General features: G+C 37.9%; 1 protein-coding gene across 4 annotated transcripts in view; it reads left to right on the forward strand.

The window, feature by feature from the left end:
• Positions 1–21661, forward strand: part of LPGAT1 (lysophosphatidylglycerol acyltransferase 1) — a 93651-nt gene that overhangs the window by 59863 nt on the left and 12127 nt on the right. The window lies entirely within an intron of this gene.

Here is a 21661-nt window from a genome sequence, read left to right on the forward strand (position 1 = left end):
AAACACAATTTTTTTTTTTTTTTTTTTTTTGAGATGGAGTTTCGCTTTTGTTGCCCAGGCTGGAGTGCAATGGTGTGATCTCGACTCACTGTAACCTCCACCTCCCGGGTTCAAGCGATTCTCCTGCCTTAGCCTGCCGAGTAGCTGGGATTACAGTAGGCACGTACCACCATGCCCAGCTAATTTTATATTTTTAGTAGAGATGGGGTTTCTCCGTGTTGGTCAGGCTGGTCTCGAACTCCCGACCTCAGGTGATCCACCCACCTTGGCCTCCCAAAGTTCTGGGATTATAGGCATGAGCCACCGTGCCTGGCCGTGAAACAGAATTCTAAGAGAAACTCCCAGTTGAAAGTACAGATTAAGAGAAAGGTTAACAATTCATAAGTATTAAATCTATAATAAGTGTATATATATTTGAGATACTTCTATTATATTTTAGGTAGATTTCATAGAGGGCAATAACTGTGCTTCCTATGTAGTACATCTTGGTATCTGCTGAGAGCCACAAAAGATGGCTCTGGGTGGCTGGGGTATTATATTGTTATACGATAGCATTCCTTACCATCAGAATTCACTTGGGAAACAATATAGTTAGCATGATTTATTTAACATTAATCAATGGTTTGTCTATTTATTTATTTATTTTGAGACAGAGTCTCGTTGTGTCACTCAGGCTGGAATGTAATGATGCAATATCGGCTCACTGCAACCTCTGCCTCCCGGGTTCAAGCAGTTCTCCTGCCTCAGCCTCACAAGTAGCTGGGTTTACAGGCACCTGCCACCACGCCTGGCTAATTTTATTTTTCCATAATACATTTATTTTCACTTCTTACAAATTATAGTCCAAGCTGCCAAATAAATTCCACTACCTGTTCTGTACCTCATTGGAACATAATGTGACAAGCAAGTATATGGAGATCTCTGAGCAAAAGTGGCATTTTCCCACAAAGTAACTCCCTTCATACTGTGTTAATAAGTTCTTTAAAAAAAAAAAAAATCTTTAAATAGAAAAAGAATATCTAGATTGCCAGAATGTACAGCAGAATGTTTTTCTTGATTTGAAATTTCTGTACTGACACTTAGGAAAAAAGCATAAGAATGTAATAACTTATTTTAAATACTCTGAAACTGTTTATTTCTTCCAATAGCAGTTTTCTCTATTAATTTACTACTCAGGCTTATGTTGGTTTTTAGGATTTCTAGAAGACATGACATGTTATATATGAAACACCATAAAATACACATTATTTTTATATAAAATACTACTGAAGTACTTAAAATACCGCATAGATGAGAAAGTAAACATTTGTGGCAGAGTTGTATACTAGAACCTGTCTTACAAATAGGTAGTATTGCTGTGTTTCAAAAGTTGAACTTTTAGGGCATGCATTGAGAGCATATTCCTCAGAAAATTTGTGGCAAATGGTGATTAAGTGCTCAGGCAACTTTGCTAATGCTGGGATTCTGGTGGCCAGAAGTTGCCCCGACTTTGGCAGATGCATTGTTGTGAGATGCAAATGATGTACAGGTAAAAGGGTCTTTTAGGCTGTGCACGGTGGCTCATGCCTGTAATCCCAGCACTTTGGGAGGCAGAGATGGGCAGATCACTTGAGGCTGGGAGTTCGAGATTAGCCTGGCCAACATGGTGAAACCCCATCTCTACCAAAAATACAAAAATTAGCTAGGTGTGGTGGCATGTGCCTGTTACTACTTGGGAGTGAGACAGGAGAATCGCTTGAACCTGGGAGATGGAGGTTGTGGTGAGCCGAGATTGTGCCACTGTACTCCAGCCTGAGCAACAGAGCAGGACTCTGTCGCAAAAGAAAAAAAAAAAAAAAAAAAGGCCGGGCGCGGTGGCTCAAGCCTGTAATCCCAGCACTTTGGGAGGCCGAGACGGTCGGATCACAAGGTCAGGAGATCGAGACCATCCTGGCTAACCCGGTGAAACCCCGTCTCTACTAAAAAATACAAAAAACTAGCCGGGCGGGGTGGCCGGTGCCTGTAGTCCCAGCTACTTGGGAGGCTGAGGCAGGAGAATGGCATAAACCCGAGAGGCGGAGCTTGCAGTGAGCTGAGATCGGCCACTGCACTCCAGCCTGGGCGACAGAGGGAGACTCCGTCTCAAAAGAAACAAAGACTTTTAAAAAACACAAAGCACCTTGTAAATATAAAGCACCATTATTAAAATATATAAAGAATGATAGATTATTGATAAGTCTGGTATTTATAAATCAGCATTCTCCATATATTGGATCTCAGTCATTTATTACTTTAAAAGATGCTTTTTAAAAAATGCATTTATTACCAATATTGTTTATTGTTTAGGGAAATATTTTTTATTAGCTTGCATACAACTACATTATTGAACTTTTCCAAAAGTAATGCTTATTTTAAAAGAACTAAGACATCTAAGGGAAACATCTGAGAGTAAAGAACTTTTTCCTCCTCCTGACTTCTTTTTATTTCTGTCAAACTGGAAGACAGCTTATTCCTGCTAAGCAAGTAGTGGGCACAGTGCATTGCTGTTCAGTGGTTAATAGGAAAATTAAACATGATTAGATTTTAATTACAGGGAGAGTATTTATAGGGATAAAGACAAAAGTAATGTCTGTCCTTAATATAAATGTCTATTTCACTTCAGTTAGGACAGTGAGTTAAAGAAAATGATCCTTGTGCAGAAGTAGCTTAATTTTTCATGTTTAAAATCTTGAGAAGAGATATAACCATAAGTGTAGTGGCATAGATAGATTACTAAAAGCAGAGGTGTTGTTTTCATGTGTAACTTGATTAGGACTTTGGTTACTTGGGAGAAGGCATTCAAGTATGAACTTTGGAAAATAACTTATTTTAATTTGGGGAGGGGGAATTAATTTAGAAAAGAAATATTAATATTTTTTAAAGATACATATGCTGTCTAGCAAGAGTAAACAAACATTAACATTTTGACATATTTGCTTTAGGGTATTTGTAATTGATAAAAGAAATGATACGCCATTTCAGGCCAATCAGATTTGGAAAAATCAAAGATGGTGACTTGGACACCAATATGGGAAAAGGTGATCTCTTATATACTGCTAATGAGATTACAATCTACTGTGATCACTTTGAGGACTAGCTGACTATACTTATACATTGAAAATGCACATACTCTGTGATCTAGCAATTTCCATGGCTGGGCACGTACATAGCCTACATTAGTTTGCAGAGTATTATTAAAATTACATCTGCACAGTGAGAATTATTGTCAAAGAGATGAGGGAAAGTTATTTGTGAGAAAAATTACCAACACTTAAAAACAGAGAATAATATTTTGTAATTTTATGCCTAACCCTGTATGTATTTTTGATTAATATACCATTTTGGTCTTTCCTTCTGCTTTTACCCTTACTCCCTAAGACAACAAAACAAAAAAGTCATGAGTTTTTATATGTTTTAGGGGCTGTAATTTCAGAAATAGTTATTTCTTCAAAATCTTTTTATTACAGAAAATTTCAGACTTGTAAATGAAATCTCATGTGCACATCACACCCCCTCAACAATTACCAACTTATGGTCAATGTTACCTCCTGTATGTTATTTTCAGACCCCAGTGGATTATTTTGAAGCAACCCTCAGGCATCATATGTCATTTGTAAATATTTCATTATGTATTCTCTAAAATGTAAAAGCATGAAAGACCTGAATATATAGAAAGAGAATACGTATTGTGTGTTCATAAGGTGAAGACTCAATATTATAAAGATGACAGTTCTTCCAGATTAACCTATAAATTTAATGTAATTCCAAACAGAATTCAGGATGGTTTTTCAAGAAACTGGACAAAAATTTGGTTATAAAATTCATTTGGGAGAGTAAAGATAAATGAATAGCTAAGACAGTTTGGAGGATGAACAAAACAAAGGAGTTCTTCCTACCAGATGTCAAGTTTAGTTACACTAATGTAATTAAAACAGTGTAGTTATAGGAGAAAGTCCAGATCAATGGAGAGATTAGAAAGTTCAGGTCAAGATTTATTTGTGAACTCACGTGTGACTGAGTAGCCCTTTCCTATCAATGGAGAAAGGACAAACTATTCAATAAATAGTTTGGGGACTGTTGATTCACAATACGGGAGGAAAAGCTAGAATTTCACTCCATACCATATACCAACATTAATTCCTGGTGGATTTTATCTCAACAACAATAATGGGAGCCTAAAGTATTTGGGTGGGTGCAATGAACTGTGCCTGTATTCCTAGCTACTCAGAAGGATCGCTTGAGCCCAGGGGTTTGAGGCTAGCCTGGGCAATAAAGTATTTGAAGAAAATATAGGAGACTTAATGTCTTCAAGTAGGGTAGCCCTTCCTTACAAGACACAGAAATCAGAAGTCATAAATCATTAAGGAAAATATAAATATGAGTACATCAAAACTAAAAACTAGGCTGGTCACAGTAGCTCACGCCTGTAATCCCAGCACTTTGGGAGGCCTGAGGCAGGCAGATCCCTTGAGATCAGGAGTTTGAGACCAGCCTGGCCAATGTGATGACCCCATCTGTACTAAAAACACAAAAAATTAGCTGATATGGTGGTGAGCACCTGTAATCTCAGTTACTTGGGAGGCTGAGGCATGAGAATTGCTTGAACCCAGGAGGCAGAGGTTGCAGTGAGCTGAAATAGCGCCACTGTACTCCAGCCTGGGTGACAGAGTGAGTCTCTGTCTCAAAATAATAATAATAATGAAAATAAATAAGTAAATAAAAATAAAATGTCCAATTAAAAAAAAGCCCTAAAAACTAGAATGTTCAAGAGACACAATAAAGTGTTTGAAATGCACTTAACAAAAATAAATATTGAGTATATAGTCATGTGTCACTTAATGACAGGGATACTTTCTGAGAAATGTGAAATTAGGTGATTGCATCATTGTACGAACATCATAGAGTGTACTTAGACAAACCTAGATGGTATAACCTCCTACACACCTAGGCTGTATGGCATAGCCTGTTGCTCCTAGGCTACAGACCTGTACAACATATTACTGTAGTGAAGACTGTAGGCAATTGGAGTACAATGGTAAGTATTTGTGTATCTAAACATATCTAAACATAGAAAAGGTACAGTAAAAATACAGTATAAAAGTTTTTTTGTTTTTTTGGTTTTTTTTTTCCCGAGACAGTGTCTCTCTCTCTGTTGCCCAGGCTGGAGTGCAGTGGTGCAATCTTAGCTTACTGCAGCCTCCACCTCCCGGGCTCAAGCAGTTCTCCCATCTCAGCCCCCCGGGTAGCTGGGATTATAGGCATGCGTCACTATGCCCAGGTGATTTTTGTATTTTTAGTAGAGATGGGGCTTCACCATTTTGTCCAGGCTGATCTTGAACTCCTGGGCTCAAGTGATCCACCCACCTTGGCCTCCCAAAGTGCTAGGGTTACAGGTGTGAGCCACGGTCCCCGGCCAGTACAAAGGATTCTTAAAATGATACGCCTACCATATATGGAGCTAGTAGGACTGGGAGTTGCTCTGAGTGAGTCAGTGAGTGATGAGTGAATGTGAAGGCCTAAGATATTACACTATACTACTGTAGACTTTATAAACACTGTATAGGCTACACTAAATTTATTTTAAAAATAAAGTAATTGTGCTATGTCATTACAATGACTATGACATCACTAGGCAACAGGAATTTTTCAGCTCCATTATAATCTACGAGAACCATTGTCATATATGCAGTCTGTCGTTGACTGAAATGTCATGTGGCACATGACTGTATATGTAAACAGCTCAACAGTTTTTACAAATCAATAATATTTAAAACACAGAAGAAAATGTACAAAAGACACAAAGACTTTTTGTTATTTATAGAAATAAAAATATATGAAAAGATCAGAGAAATGCAAAACAGGGCAAAATACTATTTTTTTCTTATCAATATCAAATATTGGTGAGCTTTTAGGGAAATTAACACACACAAATCCATGCAGCCAATCTGAAGAGCAGTTTAGCAATATTTTAAATTATCTACGACATAACAATTCTACCTGGGGCTATATATCCTAGAGAAAGACAGGATATTACTGCAAGATATTTTGTAAGAGTAAGAAATTAGAAATAATCTAAATGTCCATTAGTAGAGGGATGACTAAATAAAATATTGTGTATTCTTTTTTGTTATTTTTTTGCTCAGAGCAGAGAGCATTAAAAATATCATGTATTCTTCAAAGGAATATGCTAAACAGATTTTTATTTCTGAGTGCTTGACTCCTTCACTAGTATGTCTAATAGTCCTCTCGTCAGAGGCATTTGAACTGGAGCAACTCCATCTTGAGTAGGGGCTGGGTAAAATAAAGCTGAGACCTACTGGGCTGCATTCCCAGATGGTTAAGGCATTCTAAGTCATAGGATAAGAGGTTGTGGCATAAGATACAGGTCATAAAGACCTTCCTGATAAAACAGGTTGTAGTAAAGAAGCTGGCTAAAACCCACCAAAATTCAAGATGGGAACAGGAGTGACCTCTGGTTTTCCTCACTGCTACACTTCTGCCAGCACCATGACAGTTTACAAATGCCATGGAAACGTCAGGAAGTTACCTTATATGGTCTAAAAGGGGAGGCATGAATAATCCACCCCTTGTTTACCATATAATCAAGAAATAACCATAAAATGGGCAACCAGCAGCTGTTAAGGCTGCTCTGTCTATGGAGAAGCCATTCTTTTTTTCCTCTACTTTCTTAATAGACTTGCTTTCGCTTTAGTCTATGGACTCACCCTGAATTCTTGCACAAGATCCAAAAATCCTCTCTTGGGGGCTGGATCAGGACCCCTTTCCCATAACACTCTCTCAAACTGAACTGTGGATTTTCCTAAAAATATATACTCCCTCATAGCCTTTACCATCTCATTATTGATAACAGCCTCCATCCTTCCTGTCACTCAGATCAGAAGCCTTGGGGTCATCCATGGCTCTTCTTTTTCTCTCATATTCTGCATCCACTCAGTTAGGAAATCTTTTTGCTTCTACATTTAAATACATATCCCCTGACCACTTCTTTTCACCCTGGTCCTAGCCACTATCACCTCTATCCTGCTCCTAGATTACTACATAACCTCCTAATGTGTCATCCTATTTTTACCTTTGTCCCCTGGCGAATTCCAACATAGTATCCAGAGTGCTCCTTTTAAAAGTCAAATTGTGTCAATGCTAGGCTCAGAATTCCATCATGGCTTCCCATCTAAAAACCCCCGAAGTCTTACAGTGGTATCTAAGGCCTTATTTGACCTCTTCCTTCTACTCCTTAGTCATTCCCCTGTGTCTATACTGGCTTTCTTGCTGTTACTGAACATCCCAAATGTATTCCTACCTCATGTTCCTACTGACTGTTTCCTCCTCCACAAAGAGTCTTCCCTTGGAAAGAAGATCGCCCTCACTGCCTTCAGACCTGCTCAAATGTCCTCTCTCCACCCTACTTCAAATTGCAGTTGTTCCCCTCAGTCTAGTATGCTTAAGTGGATTTGGGATGATTTTCTAATGATATTTCTTGTATTTGAGAGTTATAAAAATGGTATTCAAAGCCCATTCCATAGAGATAATGTCACATTGATACCAGAATTAAGCTCTGAAAACCACACAATAGAGATGTGTGTTTTGTCACATATTAACATCTCTGAAATTGAGAGACATCTTAAAATCAATGTAATAATGCATTGGTTATAATTTAATTGGACATTTGGCAGGCAGCACTTCAAACAAAAGTCTAAACGATAAATACTGTTCCTTTCCCCGCCCCACAAAAAAAGGGCAGGCAGCATAGTGACTGCCATGTGGTTAGAGTTCAGCTGTTAACAGTGGGTGCCTCTGGGGAGGGACTCGTACTTTTCACTGTACTATTTAAGTGTTTTTTACAATATGCATGTATTCTTCAATTAAAAATAACTAATTGAAAAAAGAAATTGCCCACAGGATTTGGGATTTTGGATTAATAACTATTTGAATAATTGCAACAAAAGCATTTTCATCTGGTAAGTATAAAAATTTAATAAGTTCACATTTAAAATGCATACCATTTAATAAGATACTAAATAGATTTTTCCCTTTTAAATCAAGGATATTGAAATACTCAAATTACATAGTCTAGATTTTCATATTCTAGTGTTTTATCCATAATTTAAAACTGAGCTTTAAGAGATTTTAATTTACATAATTATTTTTTGACATAAAAGAACAAAGTAAAATAAAATTAATATAGTATGCTGGGCACGGTGGCTCATGCCTGTAATCCCAGCACTTTGGGAGGCCGAGGCGGGCGGATCACCTGAGATCAGGAGTTCGAGACCAGCCTGACCAACATGGAGAAACCCCGTCTCTACTAAAAATACAAAATTAGCCAGGCACAGTAGCGCATGCCTGTAATTCCAGCTACTCGGGAGGCTGAGGCAGGAGAATCGCTTGAACCTGGGAGGTGGAGGTTGTGGTGAGCCAAGATTGCGCCATTGCACTCCAGCCTGGGCAACAAGAGCGAAATTCCGTCTCAAAATAAATAAATAAATAAATAAAATAAAATAAATATAGTAACAATCAGTTATTCAACATATTGGGGACCAAGTTTTAGGTCAGCTTTTTGTAATAACTGTGAGTAACTCGAATAACGTATATACCCTTGGATACAATAATGATGTATGTTCAGGTCTTTGCCACCCTCGGCCCCAGCCCCAAAATTACTTATCTAATGATAATATTGCCTTTAAAGATTTTTGAGCTAATAGTTGCATTTTTTTTCCCCCTAGTAGAAGGAAACAGTGTCCTATCTTTAGTTTTTCTTATGCTAGGATTTTTCTCTATCATTGCTGATAATTATTGATAATGTCATCTCTACTTCAGCTATCTAATAATTTTCTTCTTGTCTGCTTTTCTTATAATTGCTTGTTTATTATTGCTTTGCCTCCATATCCTGCTTTTCCCAAGAAAAGTCTGTATGTTTTTTGCCATCAGCCACTGTTCAGAGCTACCAATTGGAAAATGGAAAATTACATATTAGATTTAAACAAGTTTTTAGTTCTGCTTCGCTATTGTTATTAATGTTCACTGCCTAAAGGTTTTTATTTTCCATACCAGCAGGTTTTCCCCCTTTCCTTTAAAAGTGATTAATAAAACTTTTCAGGCTGGGTATGGTGGCTCATGCCTGTAATCCCAGCATTTTGGGAGGCTGAAGTGGATGGATCACTTGAGGTCAGGAGTTCGAGATCAGCCTGGCCAACATGGTGAAATCCCATCTCTACTGAAAAAAAAAGAAAAAAAAAATTAGCTGGGCATGGTGACATGTGCCTCTAATCTCAGCTACTTGGGAGGCTGAGGCAGGAGAATCGCTTGAACCCAGGAGGCAGAGGTTGCAGTGAGCCAAGATCACACCACTGCATTCCAACCTGGGTAACAGAGTGAGACTATGTCTCAAAAGAAAAAAACAGAAAAGCTTTTCAGTTTGATGCTATTCAGGATGGAGACATGAAATAAGTGGTCTCAATTGAGGTTTGCCTATATTGTGAATCAAATTCTGTGTTTCTGTAATGATGTTGAAGAATCAGGTGAATCATCATTACAAATAAGGTAACATTTCCATTCTCTAATTAGAAGATATGCCTAATTTCAGATATTTAGAAAAAGTATACGTGAAATAAGTTTTTTATGTTACCATAGTAAGTCAGGGTTCTCCATAGAAACAAAATCAATAGGACATATAGATGGTCCCTGACTTACGGTAGTTAACTTCATGATTTTTTTGACTTTATGATGGTGTGAAAGTAATAGATATTCAGTGGATACCACAGTTTGAATCTTGAATTTTGATCTTTTCCCAGGCTAGTGATATGCGGTACAATACTTTCTTGAGATACTGGGCAATGGCAATGAGCTGCAGCTCCCAGTCAACCACACGATAATGAGGGTAAACAGCCAATACTCCACAGTGTACTGTGTTGCCAGTACTTTTTGGATATTGTGTTTTGTGTTTTCACTTCCCATCATCTCTACAAAATGCCCATCTGTGTGAAGTTAAACACTTTATTATAGAATAGGCTTTGTGTTAGATGATTGCCCAACTGTAGTCTAATGTAAGTGTTCTCAGCACATTTAAGGTATGCTAGGCTAAGCTATGATGTTCAGTAGTTAGGCATATTAAATGCATTTTTGACTTACCGTGGGTTTATCACAATGTAACCCCATTGTAAGTCAAGGATCATCTGTATAAAGATACATAGAAAGAGATTTATTATGAGAAATTGGCTCATGTGATTATGGCTGCTGAGAAGTCCCACAGTCTGCTGTCTGTAAGCTGGAGGCCTCGGAAAGCCAGTGGTGTCATTCCGGTCCAGGCCTGAAGGACTGAGAACCAAGGGAGCCAATGTTGTCAGTTCTAGTCTAAGTCTGAAAGCCCAAGAACTGGGGAGCTGCTGGTGTAAGTCTTGGTCCAAGTCGAAAGGCCTTGAGAATTGGGGTACTAACTCTGTAAGTCGCAGTCTCAGTCTGAAAGCCCAGGAACCAGGAGCACTGATGTTGAAGGGGAGGAGAAGATGGATGGCCCAGCTCAAGCAGAGAGAGTAAATTTGCCCTTCCTCCACCTTTTTGTTCTCTTTGGGCCCTCAATGGATTAAATGATGCCCTCCCACATCGGGGGTAGGGAGCATCCACTTTACTCAGTTCATCAATTCAGATGCTAATCTCTTCCAGAAACACCCACACAAACACACCTAGAAATAATGTTTTACCAGCTATCTAGACTTAGCCCAGTCTAGACTTAGGCCAGATATCAAAAATTAACCTATACACATAGAAATAAAATAATAACAGATAAAGCTAATTTACTGGGATATTATCAATAGATGTGGACATAATATGATTTTGAAAATGTTGTAATTTGGTAAGTAACTGGAAGTAAGCATTGGAAATAAAGAATTCTCTCCCCACCTCCTTGACTCTTTGGGGGTTCACCATGTCTTTTTCACTTTTAGATCTCCTTAAGGTCTAGCAAAGTGCCATTGTTATTCCAAAAATACCTCTTATTTTCTAATACAGTTTTGTGGAAATATTACGCCCTCAAATACAAAAATTCCTAGGGTTTTAATTTTAATTGAACAATGGTTAAACATAATTCTCACTGATAATTGCTGTTTATCTTTTACTTAGTTATTGAATCTGAGAAATGGAAAGACCACCTAGATCTTTTTGTCTAACCTTTTCATTTAACTTATTCTCAAAATTTGAGTGAAAAAATGACAGAAAAGATAGATATGGATAGAGGGAATGATAAAGTAAAGCAAATGTGAGAAATACTAACATTTGGGGAATCTGGGCGAAGCATATGAGAATTTTTATACTATTTTTACAACTTTTCTTTGAGTCTGAAATTATTTCAAAATAAAAAGTTTAAAAACATCATTAGACACATGAAAAGTATAATAGTGAGTCTCTTAAGCAGAGAAACCAATGTCAGATTTTGCTTACTGGAGAGTTCACTTCTGCTCAATCAGCAACCATTTGTTAAGCATCTTACTGTGTGTCTCAAAGGATATACAATGAATAAAGATATAATAAATTCCAGTTCTAAAAATGTCATCTCATGGTTTATATCTCCAAATGGCATTTTGAGGGCTCTTGACTGTTGCAAGGAACAAGGCTCAAGAGGAGGGCTCAGTTTTCCTTGACTGAGAAGGGGAAGCAGTGGCCTAGGTGCTAAGTATTTGCCATCTGCCTATCTCAAAAGTATCTGCTGGTATGTCCCTAGGTTTGCTACTTGTATAGTCTTTGGAAATATCTGCTTTGGTTTATTTCCTGTATTAAAGTAGGTAAAAGTTTATATCTGAGTTTCTGAAATTTATTTTCAGATAACTGAGTGGTTTCTTTTTTAAACTGTTCTAATAGTTCCAGGGGGAAGCTATAAATATTACATTATAGTATGTTATTAGACCTAGCAGCTTAGCTCAGGATAATGGCTCAAAGTAAAACTTCTGGGAATTGAATGCTGGGAGATATTCTGATATGTTAAATTTGATAGTTTCTGTTTTTGTCCATAAATCTATTTTTTGTAACAAGTAGTTTCTGGATTTCTGTGTTGTTCTTGCCACACTAACCCTGGTAGTGTCCGTGAACATTGATGATTATCTACAGATGACACCACATAAAGTTTTGTGCTTACAGATTACTGTAATTTAATTCTGTTCAGCAAACCTGAGTTCCTACTGAGGACTAGCACTGACTTATACACTGGGTGCAAAGCTGAGAATAGTGCAGTCTGTTAGACAAAACAAGCACATAGGAAAATAAATAGAACACAAACTAATAGGTGTAATCATAGACATAGTTACAAAAGACAGAGTTGGCACTGAGAAGGAATTTTTTTTTTTTTTTTTTGAGATGGAGTCTCTCTCTAGTCGCCTAGGCTGCAGTGCAGTGGCACAATCTCAGCTTGCTGCAACCTCTGCCTCCTGGGTTCAAGTGATTCTCCTGCCTCAGCCTCCCATGTAGCTGGGATTACAGGCACGTGCCATCATGCCCAGCTAGTTTTTGTATTTTTAGTAGAGACAGAGTTTCACCATTTTGGCCAGGCTGGTCTCGAACTCCTGACCTCAGGTGATCTGCCTGCCTTGGCCTCCCAAAGTGCTGGGATTACAGGCGTGAGCCCCAGCACCCGGCCCAAGAAGGAATTTTTAATTACCTAGGAGAGGAGAAGGAGGAAGCTGAAGGAGAAGAGGACAATGGTTTAAGATAGTCAAATCCTTACCTGCCATAATAGGAAACCAACAAATAAATTTTAAATAGGATAATCTGGAAATAGTGCTATTAAAACATTTATAATCTATATGGAAGTAAGTAGCAAAAGAAAGAGAGGGGTTGTATCTGAGAAACAAGTGTCTGAGGAAGGAAAGTATAGGGCCATTATTTTTTGTTGTCTACCCTGTGGTATGCTTTGACTTTTGGAAATTATATGCATGTGTTACTTAACAAAGTAAAAAAATCCTATATCTAAGTTTATTTTCTATTGCTTTAATAAAATATCTGAGACTGTGTAATTTATAAAGAATGTAAGTTTCTTTCTCACAGTTCTGGAGGCTGGGAAGTCCAAGATCAGGTGGCTGCATCTGGTTGGCTTCTGGTGAGAGCCTTGTGCTGCTTCATAACATGGCAGAAAGCATCACAGGGTGAGAGAGGAGCACTGAGAGCCAAAGTGGCTTTTAGAACAGACTCACTCTTGTGATAACTAACCTCCTCTTTTGATAACTCATTAATCCATTAATCCATGAATGGATTAATCTATTCATGAAAGCAGAACAATCATGACCAAATCACCTTTTAAAGGCCTCACCTCTTAATACTGACATTGGAGATTAAGTTTGAACATGAGTTTCAGAGACAAAACACATTCAAACCATAGCATTCTTCTTACTCTTTTAGGCCAAATTCAAGTGATATCTCTTTTATATGTCCTGTGCCATAAGTAAATACACACATTCCCTTATTTAAACTCACACAGTAGTTCTCTAAAATCCTCGCACCGTGTTTATCATATTCTGGTTGTTACTCTTCTTTTCCCTCTGCTAGATGATTAGCTATTTGAAAGCAGGAACTGTTTATTTCAGAATCTTCTTCAGTGCTTAGTTCCTTACACAATCTTGACATAATTGAATTGAAGGTTTAGCTATGTTGTTTGTCAGCTCACATTTTGGAGTCTTGGCATAAAAATTCAAATGCTCCAACTCCAGTATGGGGGTGCCAGCTGCTAAGTATTACTTTACATTTTTTTGAAAGTGTAATTTCATCTAGTGCTTCTAAATCTGACTGGATTTTGGTAGTATAGTCTCTATTTAAGAGCACATTCTGAATTACTGATAATAAGAATGTTCATTTCTTGAAAATTAGGAGCTAGTTTTTCATTTGGGCAGCTATTGGTATTGTAAAGGTTTATTTCTGGTGTATACGTGTTTACTTATTTAAATCCCACAAGCACTCCTCTTATTTGATTTCAAGAGGACTGGTATTCCATGTATTTAATCCTTTACCATATTAGGGGATTAGTCGCTTTAATATTTTAATCCCGTGGTGACCAATCAGAGTAATAGAAGTAGATTGCTCTTGAGGGAGCATTTGGTCTGCCCTCCTGGCTGTCTCCTAAGAGAAGAGAATATCCCAGCTAGTCTGGGCAGATGGTGGAGTAGGTTCTCTTTCAGCACATATCCCCACCCCCATGTTCAACCCTATTGAAGCGATAGATACTTCACCAGCATTCTTTTGTGAATTCAACTGGTAAACCCAGACTTCCTCTGTTTAATTCAGCCTTATTTTTAATGTTCTTCTGTTTAATTCAGCTTTATTTTTAATGTCAATTTTCTCCTTATAAAGATATTTTAGATACTATTTTGAGATCTCTTTTAGCCCTATGGCCCTTGCTAGGTTATCCTTAAGTTGATTAGACCTGATTTTATATTAACAGAAACTAAATTAATCTTATAAAGTAATTACATACTGCAAGTATTAGCTGATATGATTCAACAAGTTTTTATCTGTCTTACAATGAGTACCTATTCTGTGCTAACCAATGGGACTATGGCCTTCTTAGACCAGAGGAAACTTTATGGAGGCTTTATTTCTATTAGGCTTTAGAAGATGGTAGATAGAATTTAGGTGGGTAGAGATGGGAAGGGTAGGTGGGTGGGCATTTTGTGCAGTAGTAACTATGAACAAACACACAACTATGGAAGTGTAGCACACGTGTAGGAAACAATAAGTAGTCTGTAATATGCATGCATAAATTGAAGCTCTGGGAAATACGGTTGGAAAGTTGAGTTCAGATTTTGGTATACCTTAAAAGCCAAGCTAACTATTTGTGTCTCTAAGTAACTCAAAGTCCAATTCAAACAGACTTTCACAATAAGGGAATTTATTAGGTCACATAACTGGACTTCGAAAATAGGACAGGATGATGTACTTAATCTGGTGACTCAAACTCTGTTTCTCCCAGGTCTGCTTTCCTCTCTGAATTGGTTTCATCCTCAGTCAGTAGCTGTGAGGAAATGTAAGACCTCACGCTTCCATGAAGATAAAGACAAGAGAAAAAACAGATTTTATTTTTCTTGTAATCCCTCTTAAACTTTTCCCTGAAGCCCCTACAGAACTTTCATTATCATCTCCTTGGCCCTAATTGGTTATGAGCCCATTGCCACACCCCAATACTTGTCATGAAGAGAATGATATATGATGACAGGTCTGACATGGGTTATTAATGAGAAGGGTGCCAAGACTACCAGAATTGGTTGATAACAGATTGGCAGACATTTGCTTTTGATAAATTTATTTTGTTTTTTAAAGAAGAGCTAGAGAATCCTTTCCCTTGGTGAGAGGATTCCTGCAAGGGGTGGCATGCATAGCCTTTTATATTAAGCAATGAGTGTCAACAAGGCAGAAATAGAATAGTTTTAGGAGGCAAAAAGTAATGCAAGTATTTGGCTGCTACTCAGGATGGTAGAGGTGAATAGTTAAAAGTGCTACATAGGCTGCAAAAATGTGTTAAGACCACATTAAATTATCTAAAAGTAAAAACTCAGTAATTTGTAATACCTTTCATTTAAGAAAAATCTGATTTTTAAATTTTAAGATATGCCTCTAATATCAAGGTGAAGTTAATTGACCTTCCTAAACATCCAGACATTTAAGAACATTTAAATTGGAGGAAAGAGAAAGAAACCATTAGATTTCCTGAATAGTTAACATCTCTTGTGTTGCTCTGAGCACCCTTGTGTTTAGAACCGTAATGTATTAACTAGAATTGCGGAGCTTTATTCTGCTCGGAGTCTGCCCCATGCATACATAGTTCAGAGGTCATCAATTTTAAGAGGCGAGAAAATAGAGTGTGCTTTTAAGTATGCACCCGTTTACTTTTCTGGACCTTTACTTTTTAGTACTGCTTTGTACCAAAATTATTATAAATGTAGGCACCAAAAAACAATGGTAGTACTTAATTATAGATACTTTATGATTCAGAATGTTTTTATTAATGAAGATTAATGTTGAAATGAAAACACAAGATATCTGTATTCTTTTTTGAGGGGGCCAGGGTGACGGAGTTTCCCTCTTGTTGCCCAGGGTGGAGTACAGTGACGCAATCTCAGCTCACCACAACCTCCTCCTCCCAGGTTCAAGTGATTCTCCTGCCTCAGCCTCCCGAGTAGCTGGGATTACAGGCATGTGCCACCACGCCTGGCTAATTTTTTGTATTTTTAGTAGAGATGGGGTTTCTCTGTGTTAGCCAGATGGTCTCGATCTCCCTACCTCAGGTGACCTGCCCACCTCGGCCTCCCAAAGTGCTGGGATTACAGGCGTGAGCCACCACGCCCGGCCCGATAATCTCTATCTTAAAGAGACTTTGTGGATGAATTTCCATGAATACGTCTCCCGTCAGGCATAGCCTAGTTAGTTAAGAAACACTATTAGCCGTCTTCTATACCTAAACGAGAGCCTTCTGACTTGGTAATACTCCAATTTAAAAATCTTTCCGTAAGAATCAGTCTCACAAATTGCTAATGAAAATATAAATTGGTACAATCTTTATTAAGGTAATACAGCAATATCTTTTAAAAATTACTACTGCATTTGACTTTGACATAACAATTTCACTTCTGGAAATTTATCCTTTAAACTTACATATGAATGAACATTTGTATAATGCTATTTGTTGCCACATTGTTTCCAATAACAAAAGATGAGAAACTGTTTATCAGTAGAGAATAAGAGGTATTTAATGTTTACTATGTATTAAGAGATTACAATGAAAATTCAAAAATATTGTTAGCAGAATGATAATGAAAATGTTATCTCAAAAGTTGTGAGATGTAACTTAATCTATGCATAGGAAGGATTTATAGCCTTAGAATGCTAATATTATTATAGAAAGTAAGAAAACTAGGCCGGGCGCGGTGGCTCAAGCCTGTAATCCCAGCACTTTGGGAGGCCGAGACGGGCGGATCACGAGGTCAGGAGATCGAGACCATCCTGGCTAACACGGTGAAACCCCGTCTCTACTAAAAATACAAAAACTAGCCGGGCGAAGTGGCGGGCGCCTGTAGTCCCAGCTACTCGGGAGGCTGAGGCAGGAGAATGGCGTAAACCCGGGAGGCGGAGCTTGCAGTGAGCTGAGATCTGGCCACTGCACTCCATCCCCGGCGACAGAGTGAGATTCTGCCTCAAAAAAAAAAAAAAAAAAAAAAAAAAGAAAGTAAGAAAACTAAAAACCAGTAATCTAAATATTTATCTCAATAAGAAAAAGAAAAGCAAATTAAATCCAATTACAGTAGAAAGCAGGGAAAATGAAGCAGAATGTTGAAATAGCAAACATATGGTAGAAATAGCAATATCAGAAAATTATGTTTCTTTGAAAACACTATTAACTACATTACCAATATCAAGAATGAAAAGGGGGATATCACTACAAATCTTACAGTTACTAAAAAGAGGAGCTGGGTATGGTATATGTGCACCTGTATTCCCAGCCGCTCAGGAGACTGTGGAAGGAGAATCCTTTGAAACCAGCCTGGGCAACAGAGGAAGACCCTCTCTCTAAAAAAAATAAAACAAAATAGTAAAAGGACATTAAACACAACTCTTCCAGAGCATAGAAGAAGAAAGGATACTTCCTAAGCTTGTTTTATTGGGATAGCATAACATTGATACTAAAACCTGAACTAAAGAGATTATAAGAGAGGAAAATTTACAGGCAGACCTCTTACATGGTTATAGATGCAAGATAAAATCCAGCAATATATATTAAAATATGTAATGTTATATAGTGACAGCATACATCCTAGGATTGAAAGTTTGGTTTAAAATTCGAATCAATCAAAGTAGTTCACTGTATTAACAGAATATAGGGAAATATTACATAAGCATTTCAATGGATAAAAAAAGTTTTAATAAAATGCAACTCTCATTCATGATAAGAAAACACTTTTAGCAAATTGGAAATAGAAGGGAATGTCTTCTATTAAGGTTAATCTGATTAATGATATCTCTAATAAATTTTACAGCAAGTAATACACTTAATTGTGTTGAATATTTATCCCTGAGATATTAAGAATGAAAGAGAAGGATGCTTATTATCACTACTTCTATTGAACATTGTACTAAAGGTTCTTTTTGTTTTTTTTTTGTTTGTTTTTTTTTTGTTTTTTTTGAGACAGAGTCTCACTCTGTCGCCCAGGCTGGAGTGCAGTGGCGCGATCTTGGCTCACTGCAGGCTCCACCTCCTAGGTTCACGCCATTCTCCTGCCTCAGCCTCCTGAGTAGCTGAGGGACTACAGGCACCCGCCACCATGCCCGGCTAATTTTTTTGTATTTGTGATAGAGATGGTGTTTCACCGTGTTAGCCAGGATGGTCTCGATCTCCCGACCTCAAGATTCGCCCGCGTCAGCCTCCCAAAATGCTGGGATTGCAGGCATGAGGCACCACACCCGGCCCTGTACTAGAGGTTCTTACCAGAGCAATATGACAAGAAAAACAAAAGTGTTACCATAGGAAAGGTAAAAACAAAATTGTCATTATTTGCATTAATTTGTCTTTTAACTGCAAATTAAAATTGTAAGGTTCCTTGGTAGGTACAGACATTCAGTCATTCACTGACTCAAATTGAGCCTAACCCTTATATGTAAATGACTATGTCATAGAACCAGATACCTGGAAACTTCTTAGAAAAGAAGTTAGGAAAAGGCACTTTATGAAACTGACTATTTTTTAATCATCTTTTCAAATCCACTTCAAATGGAGATGATGGCTTGAGACAGGAGTATGGCCTTTTGCAGCCAAGGAGCCAAGATACAGCAGGGTGAGGAGATGTGAGCCTAGCATTATAATGTGAACACAGAACATTTTTCCATGGAAACATGTTTGCCTAGTGGCTGAATTCTGTAGGATTTCATATACACTGTAAGCGAAGTAGCCTATCAAAGCAAACTTAGGATCTTCTATATCCTATAACTTTCCCACCATAGGAATGTTTAGTTTAAATGTAGGGGGGACAAAGAGGAGACAATAAAATTCTTGGGATGTCTTTTCTAACATGAGCATTTCTTACAATTCAAAAGGTGGAAGTTACCCTTTGAAGAGATGGAAAGATAAACCTGTTTAATTAGGCAGAGACTCTTCATTTGAAATTTTATCTCCTTGTCTCTGTTCCTCTGATTATATCAATATTGATATTAACAGCATCTTCAGAATCTCTGTCATGACTTCATCTTTTAAATTCTTGGTATTGACTTTATTATCTGACTATATGAAAATAGTCATGGAATGCCAAACCAATGACAGCTGCAGATCCAGTATAGTCACTACAACTATTGCTGAACCCAAAAAAGCCAGAAGTACAATAATACTGGCCTTAAATGATCTGACACTTAATCGTCACAACCAACACTAGCATTTGTATGAGTGTTTACCATATGCCAAGTATATGTATATATGTAACTTTGTAAGATAAGTAATATGATTAGCCCCATCTTAAACACAAGGGAAGTAAGTCATATAGAGGTTTAACAATTTTCCCAAGGTCACACAACTGGCAAGTGGTGGAGTCAGGATTCAACCCCAGGCAGTCTGTCTAATAGCTTGTTGGGGTTTTTTTTGTTTGTTTGTTTGTTTTTTTGAGATGGAGTTTCACTCTTGTTGCCCAGGCTGGAGTACAGTGGCGCAATCTCGGCTCACTGCACCCTCCACCTTCCAGTTTCAAGCTCTTCTCCTGCCTCAGCCTCCCAAGTAGCTGGGATTACAGGCACCTGCCACCACATCTGGCTAATTTTTGTTTCACCATGTTGGCCAGGCTGGTCTCGAACTCCTGACCTCATGATCTGCCTGCCTCAGCTTCCCAAAGTGCTGGGATTACAGGTATGGGCCACCACGCCCGGCCTGGTGGTTTGTATTCTTAATCACTAGGCCACACTGTCTTCTGGGATTATTTTAATTGTGCCTACAAAGCAAAGACTCTCCATGTGTAAAAAAAAAAAAAAAAAAACCAAAGCAAACACTGTAGAAGAGAATCTCAGCCATGGAGTCCCACTCACTCAATGAGGCATACCAGAACCTGAGCTGGACAATGCAGAGAAAAAATGTTTACTTTGAAAGAGATCTTTCAATTACTTAGGAGTAAAGGTCTTAAAAGGGCTACAAATACTAACCTATAGGATGATTTTATGTAGTATAAGCATTTCCAATATTTTTTCTCTTTTTAAAAGTTGACTGAGCACAGTGGCTAACTCAATTCCACCACTTTGGGACACCAAAGAGGGTGTATCTCTTGAGCCCAGGAGTTTGAGACCAGCCTGGGCAATATGGGGAAACCCCATCTCTACAAAAAAACAACAACAAAAATTAGCTGGGCATGATGACGCGCACCAGTGGTCCCAGCTACTCGGGCTGAGGTGGGAGGATCACCTGAGCCTAGGAGGTCAAGGCTGCCGTGAGCTGTGATTGTGCCACTACGCTCCAGCCTTAGTGACAGAGTGTCTCAAAAAAAAAAAAAAAAAAAAAAAAGACGTTTTTTAATTCATCCTTCTGTTGTTAGCTTATTCAGAGCAATGGTAAATTCAAGTTGTGATAATAAGGGACGATAGGGTTGGTTTTTTGTTTTTGTTTTTTGTTTTGTTTTGTTTTGTTTTGTTTTTTTGAGATGGAGTCTCCCTCTATTGCCCAGGCTGGAGTACAGTGGCACAATCTCGGCTCACTGCAACCTCTGCCTCCTGGGTTCAAGCAGTTCTCCTGCTTCAGCTTCCCGAGTAGCTAGAATTACAGGCGCGTGCCACCACACTGGGCTAGTTTTTGTATTTTTAATAGAGACGGGGTTTCACCATATTGGCCAGGCTGGTCTCGAACTCCTGACCTCGTGATCCACCCACCTCGGCCTCCCAAAGTGCTGAGATTATAGGCGCGAGGCAGATGATAGGGGATTTCATAGCAGCAAGCTGAAACTTGAAGTTTCTGCACCTTAGGATCTCCCACTCCATTAAAATATTTTATCAACCAAAATGCTTTTATATTACTGATGTAGAGCAATGTAGTATTGTATTTTGGGAGATAGAAGATTATTAAGAATGGGAGAGTTATTTCTGTGTAAATAAAACTCTATTTTGGTTATCTTTCATCCTTTCAAATTTTTGAAAGTAAAATTTTAATCAAATGCGTGTGAGTTCCTTTTTTTTTTTTTTTTTTTTGAGATGGAGTCTTGTACCTCAGTCTCCCCAAAGTACTGGGATTACAGGTGTGAGCCACCATGCCCAGCCCTGTGTGTTTTTCAAATTGATTTTTAATAGATTTTTCATGCTGCACTCCTTCCTTCTTTCCTCTATTTTTTTTCTGTCTACTCGCACTTAAATTTGGGTTTTAAAATACTCCCCCAATCTGATATTTAAATGTTTAAATAACAAGAGAAAGACATATCATTGTAATGTAATTCATAAGTAATATTCTTTTCTGATTATTTTTTCAGTATTTATTTGCTGGTCTAAACATCATGTTCTACTGACTATACTATAGAATTTTTTAAAATGTTTTTTGTTTGGTTTTTTGTTTTTTGTTTTGTTTGTTAATTTTTTTTTTTTTTTTTTTTTTGAGACAGAGTCTCGCTCTGTCGCCCAAGCTGGAGTGCAGTGGCCGGATCTCAGC

This window comes from Rhinopithecus roxellana, chromosome 8, assembly GCF_007565055.1.
Source record: "Rhinopithecus roxellana isolate Shanxi Qingling chromosome 8, ASM756505v1, whole genome shotgun sequence".
In the NCBI taxonomy this organism is placed as follows: Eukaryota; Metazoa; Chordata; class Mammalia; order Primates; family Cercopithecidae; genus Rhinopithecus; species Rhinopithecus roxellana.